Source organism: Chiloscyllium plagiosum, chromosome 11 (assembly GCF_004010195.1).
Source record: "Chiloscyllium plagiosum isolate BGI_BamShark_2017 chromosome 11, ASM401019v2, whole genome shotgun sequence".
In the NCBI taxonomy this organism is placed as follows: domain Eukaryota; kingdom Metazoa; phylum Chordata; class Chondrichthyes; order Orectolobiformes; family Hemiscylliidae; genus Chiloscyllium; species Chiloscyllium plagiosum.
The window spans coordinates 26,683,259-26,692,744 of NC_057720.1; positions in this window are offsets into that span (position 1 = coordinate 26,683,259).

The window sequence follows — 9,486 nt, forward strand, 5'->3', positions numbered from 1 at the left end:
AATGTTACCCGCAAACTTTGACACATTGCACGTGGTCCCCAACTCCAAAACACCTGTATACATTGTAAATAATTGTAGTCCCAACACTGATCCCTGAGGCACACCACGCGTCATTGACTAGTAATGTATAACATTCATTTATTCCCACTCTTTGCTTCCTGTTGGTTAACCAATCCTTTATCCATGCTAATACACTATCCATAATTCCTTGCATCTTTATTTTATGCAGCAGCCTTTTGTGTGGCACTTTGTCAAATGCCTTTTGGGAATATAGTTATACGACATCTACTGGGTCCCCATTGCTCACTGTGTTCATATTGTCTTCATAGATTCTCATAAGGTTAGTTAAGCATGGCATGAACCCATATTGTGTCTGCCCAACGGGACAATTTCTACCTTGATGCCTTGCTATTTCTTCCTTGATAATAAACTCAAGCATCTTCCCCACTACAGACATGCAGTACTCAAACTTTAATACTGTAACTAGGTCTTGGTTGCACAACTAACTACATTTTAATCTGTGAACCACCTCTATTCTGTCCACAAGCATCAACTCGAGTTTCTGGTGACTGTCTCCTCTACACTGGGGAGACAGGATGTCAGCTGGTGAAACTTTTCAGGGAACATCTCTGGAACACCATGCACCACACAGCACCACTGCCCTGTGACCGACCACTTCAACACCCCCTCCTACTCCACCAAGAACATGCAAGTCCTGGGCCTCCTCCACCACGAAATCCAAGCCATACAACCTCTGGAGGAAGAACACCTCATCTTCTGCCTTGGGACCCTCCAACCACACAGCATCAACATCGATTTCACCAGTTTCCTCATTTCCTCTCCCTCCACCTCATCCCAGATCAAAGCTTCCAATTCGGCACCACCCTCTTGAACTGTCTTTCCAGTCCATCTTCCCTTCTACCTATTCACTTTACCCTCCCCTCCGACCTACCACCATCACCTCCCACCTCTATCTACCTATCACCTTCCCAGCTACCTTCCCCCAGCCCCCTTCCCCACCCCCACATTCCTGATGAAAGGCTTATTCCCAAAACGTCAATTCTCCTGCCCCCAGATGCTGCCTGACCTGTTGCGCTTTTCCAGCATAACACTTTCCGACTGTAATTTCCAGCAACAGCGGTCCTCACTTTCTCCTGTCTTCTGAATCACCCAACTTGCTCTGAGGCCGATATATCTGTCCTCAGCCTATCACATTGTGTCAGTGAAGCTCAACATAAACTTAAGGAACATCAGCTCGCCTTTCACTTTTCCGCCTTTTATGTTAAACGCTTTATGTTCAATAATTTTAGATTGTAACATCTGTCCTTCATTTCATTTCCTTCCTCTATTTATTATTTTCAGCCAGCAGCACACTTGTTCCAGGTATTTTTCGTTTCTCTTCTTGTCCCATCTCTACTCCCTTTGGCCCTGGAGGACTAATGCTTCCATATAAAGGCTGGAAAATGAAAATTTAATGAATGCCAAAGTAAAAACTGCACCTGGGAAGTTTCTACACTATCAACAGTTATAGATCAATGAGCAAGTTTCAACAATTATACTGAACTCTATATAAATATTGTTGTATAAGGTAATGGTTCAGAATGGATTAAGATTCATGGTCACATTATTTGAATATATTCTACTGAAGTCGAGAGTGTGCTGTTGGAAAAGCAGAGCAGGTCATGCAGCATCCGAGAAGCAGGAGAATCGACGTTTTGGGCATAAGCCCTTCATCAAGAAACTTCATCAGCCCGAAACGTTGATTCTCCTGCTCTTCAGATGCTGCCTGACCTGCTATGCTTTTCCAGCACCACACTCTCGACTCTGATCTCCAGCGTCTGCAGTCCTCACTTTCTACTACATATTCTACTGAAGTCACACACAGTTTGTGGGTGAAGACAAGAGTTCTCCACCAGCTTTCAGAGGAAGCAAATGTATCGATAACAGCTCCCTAAGGTTCCGGTAATAAAGCTTGATCAAATGTAGTTGTTTTTATTGCTATCATGCAACAAACCTTCATGTCGTCTTATTGGCAGTACAGGACCATTAATTCCATACAGAAGACTGGTGAAGATTATTGTTTTTACCTTAAATTTGGTCTGGAATCGAAAGCTATAGTTACTCCGCATGCATTTGCAGTATCTGCTCAATATGCTTTTCACTTTAGAAAGCTTATTGTACACCTCCTTTTCCTTGACATTGAAAAAAAGTTGAAATTCCACAAATAGGTAGATTGTTTGAAAGCATTCAACTCAGATTCCTCAATGCCAATGGACTATATTCCTCTTGGGATGCAGGCCAATGCAGGACTTCAGTTTTCTCTAAGCTGAATTTTAGTCTAAACAGTTGTGCTACATCAGAAAAAAACATGTTGTACTTTGCAGATCTGACTGACTGTGGACCAGCAGTGTGCAGTCAGCAGTGAAACTAAATTTACACAGATGAGATTTTCCTGTGTATTTCTGTGAGCCTGCAGACACCTCTAAAACTTTAAAGACCCTGACTGACTCTGTAAGTTGAAGAGATCCCTCTGCCCAACAGCTTTAACTGGAAGGGAACCTGTCTTGATGCTAAAATTAGCATCAAGCTAATTAGCAACCCTTGAAAACTCTCAGTTAATCACCATTTTTCTCTGCAGAATGGTTCGGATCCTGGTCAGAATATTTCCTGGACTGGAGGAAAAAAAAGTTCAGCTTGATGATTTCCTTCAGTAGATAGTTATGAAATGATAAATAAAACTAAAAACAATTTTAAATCAATTCACTGACTCCCAGAATCCCATAGCAGAAAGCAATCGAGGAGCAAATGTCAGGAGCTATTTAAAACTGCCTCACTGATGTAATGAAATGCATTAAGTTACAGGCCTGTACCTCCCCACAGAGGGTGTCCAGTAAAAGCAGGCTCAAGAGCCATTGAATTATGGGAACACTTAGGTTTCAGGCACATGAGGCACAGAGCATTCAGTCTATAGCATAGGGAGAACAGGAGTAGTGAGATGGTGAGGTAGGGTTAAGACAATCTCGGTGCAGTAAAATACATAAACATCCTGATTATGGCTGGTATTATTACTGTTTTTACATTGGTGCATTCATAAAATTATACAGCACAACAGGAGGCCATTCAGCCAGTCGAGTCCAGGACAGCTCAGTGGTAGTTATCCAATTAATCCCAAATTCTCGTTCTTCCACCATTTTCCTGTGAAAGTTCTTGCAAGTTGTTAGCAGAATTCCCTAAGGTCAGTAACATCCAATTCTAGGGGATTCCTGGACAGTCTCAGTGTCCTAGGAGCTTTAGTGTCCTTGTGACTGGATGGAATGGGTTTTTGTTTAATGTTAAATAGACTCTTTAACAGTGAATTAAGGTTTGAGGCACTGGACTTCATTCAAAACTGGGAATCTACCCTCACACATAAAAATAAACACAGCTTATATGTTTAAATAGGCTTAAAATATGTTTCACACTTCACTAGTTCCTGTCTCCAGACAGTTTCCAAACAGACTGCTATAGGGACCTGCTTGCCTTTCTCCAATAATGACATCGGTGCAGTAAGCACTGGGTTCAATGTCAGCCATGATCTATAGGGCTGGAAGTCAGGTTGAGTCCCCAGTCAATTATGAGACAGCTGTGGTCCAGGTATTGTTGACATTACAGAGCTAAAATGGAAAAGAGAGCGTGGAGTAATCACTTAATGTTTGTGCTCACCAGTCTGGGAACAATGCTAACAATTAATGAGATGTTTGTGTTGGTTTATGTTTGTGAAAAAACAGGTCAGTCGGCTCCCAGTGCAGAGGTTGACAATCACTTAATTTGTAGGTAAGCCTTCCTTGAATTCAAATGTAGGCCGCATTTGCTGCTCGTTGAAAAAGGGGGGCTTGGGTTTCCAGTTCTCTGAGGACTCGAGATTGTCAGATGGAATGTTACATAATCCTGGATTCTGACAAAGAATTTAAACAGGAAGCTCCATGCCCAACCAGAAATGAGAAATGCAAATTAAATATTGTATTGCAAATTCTTTTCTCACTTGTTTATAAATACATTTTGCGAATGAGGGACTTCATATAACCCCTGAGACTGCATCATGCAAAAACTGACTTAACAAGTAATGTATGGATCTTCAGACATGTTTATTTTTACTGCTAATTTAGCAGAGTTGTGAAAACAAACAAGTTTGTGGGACTACTAATTGGTTCTTTTTAACGTGTTCATCAGATGTGCCTATCTTCAATTGTCCTTGAGGCCTGGTAGATGCCTCTTTAAAATACTGCAATCCATATACAATGATAAAGCCAAATATTTCCATGCAAACAAAGCTAAAGCCTGAGCAGAAGGGTTTTTGTGTTACTCTCTCCTTCTTTCCTTTATAAATTCTATATATATATTTAGGAACAGGTGTGGGCCATTCAGCCCCTTAAGCTTATTGCACCACTCAATGGGATCATAACTGATCTGTGGCCTAACTCCATATACCTGCCATTGAGCAATATCCATTAATACCTTTGCTAAAACATTATTCACCTATCTCAGATTTAAAATTCACAAGTGAGCCTGCATTCACATGTGGATGAGAATTCCAAACATCTGCCATCATTTGCTGATAAGTGTTTCCTAACATCTCCCCTGAATTGTCTGGCACTAATTCTCATACTATACACCCTGGTTCCAGAATCCCCAACCAGTAGAAATACTTTATCTTTATCCACCCTGTTGATATCTCAAATACTTCAATCAGATCACCTCTTATCCTTCTAAATCTGAGGGAAAAAAGCCTAATTTGTATAATCTCTCCTTGTAGCTAAAGTGCAAAAGTCATTTTTGTCAACCTACATGGTACTGCTTTCAATGCCGATATATCCTTCCTGATGTGTGGTGCCCAGATCTGATCATTGGATATCCAAGTGAGGTCTAACCATGAATTTGTAAAGCTGCAGCATAGCTTCTGCTTTCTTATACTCCAATCCTCTAGATATAAAGCCGAGCATTCCGTTAGCTTTCTTAAATATTTTCTGCATCTGTTCATGACATTTTAAAGATCTATGAACCTGAGTCCCAAAGTCTCTGTATTTAACTTCATACCTTCTGGGAAGTATCAGGATCCTAATGAGTCCAAAATGGATAACCTCATTCTTGTTTATATTTAACTCCATCTGCCACAGTTTTTTTTCCCATTCACTTAGCATAAAATTACATCAGGATATTGATAGACTATCACCTACACTGTCTGGGTAGTTGCCCAACTTTGTGTCATCAACCAATTCGGACATATCACTTTCTGTGCCATTATCCAAGTTGTTAAATAATATGAATAGTTGAAGCCCTAACACAGATTCTTGTGGGACATCTCTGGGCATATCCTGCCAATTTGAATACCTACCTATTATCCTTATTTTCTGTCACCTGCCACTCAATCAGTTTCCTAGCCATGTCAGTAATTTCCCCTCAATACCATAGATTTTCATTTTAGTTAACAGTCTCTTATATGGGACTTCATCAAATGTCTTCTGGAAGCCCATATAAACAACATCCATAGACAGTTCCCTACCTTAGACACCTCTTCAAAAAATTCCATAAGAATTGTCAGGCATGACCTACCTGTCATGAATCCATGCAGTCTCTCTCTCTCTGATTAACTGGAAAGTTTCAAGGTGCTCAGTTACCCCTATCCTTGATTACAGACTCTGACACTTACCCCACCATAGGTGCTAGGCTAACTGGTCTGTAATTCCCTAGTTTTCATCCTTCTTAAGAAGTGGAGCGGCATGTGCAATGTTCCAATACAAAGGGACAAATCTTGTATCTAGGAATCTCTGAAAGAATATAGTTAAGGCATCTACAAATGTGCTCCCATAGAGATTGTCACTCTAATTCCATTTATTTCCTTATTACAAATGTTTTACTTAAGTTAATTTTATTCAGCCCCTGTTCCCAATTCACTTCTAATTTCCCTGGAATTTCTGGCAACCTATCCTCCATTTCTATTGTAAATGCTGAGGCAAATGTAATTATTCAACATGTCTGCCATTTCCCCACAATCATAACAATATCCTTACTTTCAGTCTTTTGTTGTTCAACAATGCTCCTGACCACCCATTTTCTCTTTGTGTAATTATAAATTTTTTTCTTATTAATTTGATATCCCTGGCAAGTTCCTTTTCAGTAACTTTTATAAACTGCATTGTGCCCCTTTGTTGGTCTTTGTATCTTTCCCAATCAGCAGAATACATATCGGGTTTCTTTTTGCATTTTCTACGTTCTTACTTTTAGTTTAATGCTGTCCCTTATCTCTTTAGTTGTCCATTGCTGTTTTTCTGCAAAGTAGAGAGTTTCCCTCTCAGGAATGTGTACAGGTTTATACATACTTTAATAAACATCTAGAAGGGTCCACCCTGGATTAATCTCTGAACACTAACAACATAGTGCAGTAGACCCTCCATGCTGTAAGATAGGGAGTCCCAGGTTTATAACTCAGCAACAGTAAAATAACAGCAATATCATCGTATATATCAGGTAATTGTGTAGATTGGAGAGGAACTTTCAGGTGGTGGTATTCCCATGTCTCTTCTCTGCTGAGTTGTAGCAGTGGGTGGATTGCATTGCTGCGATTGCCAGAGGTGGAGGGAGGGGATTTTCAGAGTAGTTGATGGAATGCCAGTCAAAGGGGCTGTTTTGTACAGGATGATGTTGAATGTCTTAAATGTTATAGAGCTGCACTCATCCAGGCAAGTGGAATGGATTTCATATAGAGTGTGGGAAGGAAGTGACTTATTCAGCAGAGAATTACAAGTCTCTAGGCTATTCTTTGAGTCATGGTATTTAAGTGTCTGGTCCAGTTAGGCTTCTGGTCAATAGTGATAGCCAGGGTGTTGATGGTGGGGCTTTCAATGATGGTTATTCCATTGAATGTTAAGGAGAATTGGTCAGATTTTCTATTTTTGCCAACAGTTTTAACTTTGCACTGTGCAGTGTGCACGCTCTTTGACAGTTCTCAGCCCAAGCCTGCAGGCTATTTAAACCTTGTTGCATGTTGGCACAACGTCTTCATTCTCTGAGGAGCTGCAAATGGAACTGAATGTTAATTATATATTAAATAGGTTTAATTGTCTGCAGCTAGTTGCCATTAGCTGGGAATTAATTAAGCCCCCTATTAGCTTATACAGACCAAGACGATGATTATTGAGGTTAGAAGATTATGCTTGAAACATAAAACTCTGAAACTAAATATAAAAATGATTAGCTCCAGTTACTCCTTCAACAAACTTGCAGGAACAAGCATTTAATGCTGTACAATCATAGCAAATGTGTGGTGCTGGAAAAGCACAGCAGGTCAGGCAGCATCCAAGGAGCAGGAGAATCGATGTTTCGTGCATAAGCCCTTCATTACACTAACCAACTTCATTACCCTCACTAATACTCAACAATGGAGCCCCCTACTGTACTGCGGATGACACTACCATAGTCGGTCGAATCTCAGATGGTAACGAAGCAGACTGCGGACGGGAGGTGGAGGACCTGGAAAAATGGTGCATTGAGAACAACCTAGCTCTGAATGCTGGCAAAACCAAGGAACTCATTATTGACTTTCAGCTGGATGTTACTTATAGAACATAGAACATAGAAGAATACAGCGCAGTACAGGCCCTTCGGCCCTCGATGTTGCGCCGATCCAAGCCCACCTAACCTACACTAGCCCACTATCCTCCATATGCCTATCCAATGCCCGCTTAAATGCCCATAATGAGGGAGAGTCCACCACTGCTATTGGCAGGGCATTCCATGAACTCACGACTCGCTGAGTAAAGACCCGCAATACATTAACAGCACAGAGTGGAAGGAGTAGAGAGTATCAAGCTCCTGGGAGTGGTCATCCATAACAAGCTTTGTTAGACTCTTCATGTGAATACATTGGTCACAAAGGCCCAACAACGGCTCTTCTTCCTCAGGCAGCTGAGGAAATTTGGCATGACAGTGAATACCCTTGCCAACTTTTATAGGTGTGCCATCGAAAGCATTCTGAATGGATGTACCGCTAGCTGGTATGGCAACAATACCATTCAAGATCGGAAATGGTTACAGTGAGCAGTGAACTCGGCTCAGACAATCACTCAGGCCAACCTCCCATCTATAGAATCCATCTACCAGGCCCGCTGTCAAGGAAAGGCTACCAGTATTTTCAAAGATCCATCCCACCCTGGCAATGTTTTTCTACAACCTCTACCATCAGGGAGAAGGTACAGAAGCCTGAATACACGTACCAGCCGGTTTTGAAACAGTTTCTACCCTACTGTTGTTAGAATACTGAATGGACTCACGAACTGTTAACATTCGTCTGTACCTATGTTTTTGTTTTTGCCGCTGTTTACCTATTATTTACTATGAATGCTACTTAACTATGTGATCTGCCTGTATTGCTCACAAGACTGTGCCTCAGTACAAGTGACAATAAATTCAGTTCAATTCAATCAGGAATCCTTTCCTGATGAAGAACTTATGCCCAAAATGTCGATTCTCCTACTCCTCGAATACTGTCTGACCTGCTGTATTTTTCCAGCACCACACTCTTGACTCTGACCTCCAGCATCTGCAGTGCTCACTTTCTATTAATTGTAGCGAATGCCCACTTCTGACGTTACAAGAGGTGGAAGATTGTTGGGGTGAGTCAACACCCTGACAAACCCCTGGAGTGATACCTGACATTGAGATGATTGGCATTTAAAAACCACAAATATCGCCCTTTCTATCTCGTATGACTCCTGCCAAAGGATAGCTTTTCCATCACACCCGTTGACCTGAATGTTGCTTGATGCCGCACATGGTCAGGTGCTTTTCTGAGTTAAAGAGCAGGCATTAACACCTTGTGTCTTAACCTCAGCCCTTTTGTCCTCTGTGGACTTGGGCTGCCAGGAGGTCTTGAATCAAATGAATCTTACATAATTTAAATTAATACTCATCCTCTAGAATCTATCAGCATAAATCATGATTAGAATCATAGAGTCATAGAGATGTACAGCATGGAAACAGACCCTTCGGTCCAACCCGTCCATGCCGACCAGATATCCCAACCCAATCTAGTCCCACCTGCCAGCACCCAGCCCATATCCCTCCAAACCCTTCCTATTCGTAAACCCATCCAAACGCCTCGTCAATGTTGCAATTGTACCAGCCTCCACCACTTCCTCTGGCAGCTCATTCCATACATGTACCAACCTCTGCGTGAAAAAGTTGCCCCTTAGGTCTCTTTTATATCTTTTCCCTCTCACCCTAAACCTGTGGGCGGCACGGTGGCACAGTGGGCGGCACGGTGGCACAGTGGTTAGCACTGCTGCCTCGCAGCGCCAGAGACCCTGGTTCAATTCCCGACTCAGGCGACTGACTGTGTGGAGTTTGCACGTTCTCCCCGTGTCTGCGTGGGTTTCCTCCAGGGGCTCCGGTTTCCTCCCACAGTCCAAAGATGTGCAAGTCAGGTGAATTGGCCATGCTAAATTGCCCGTA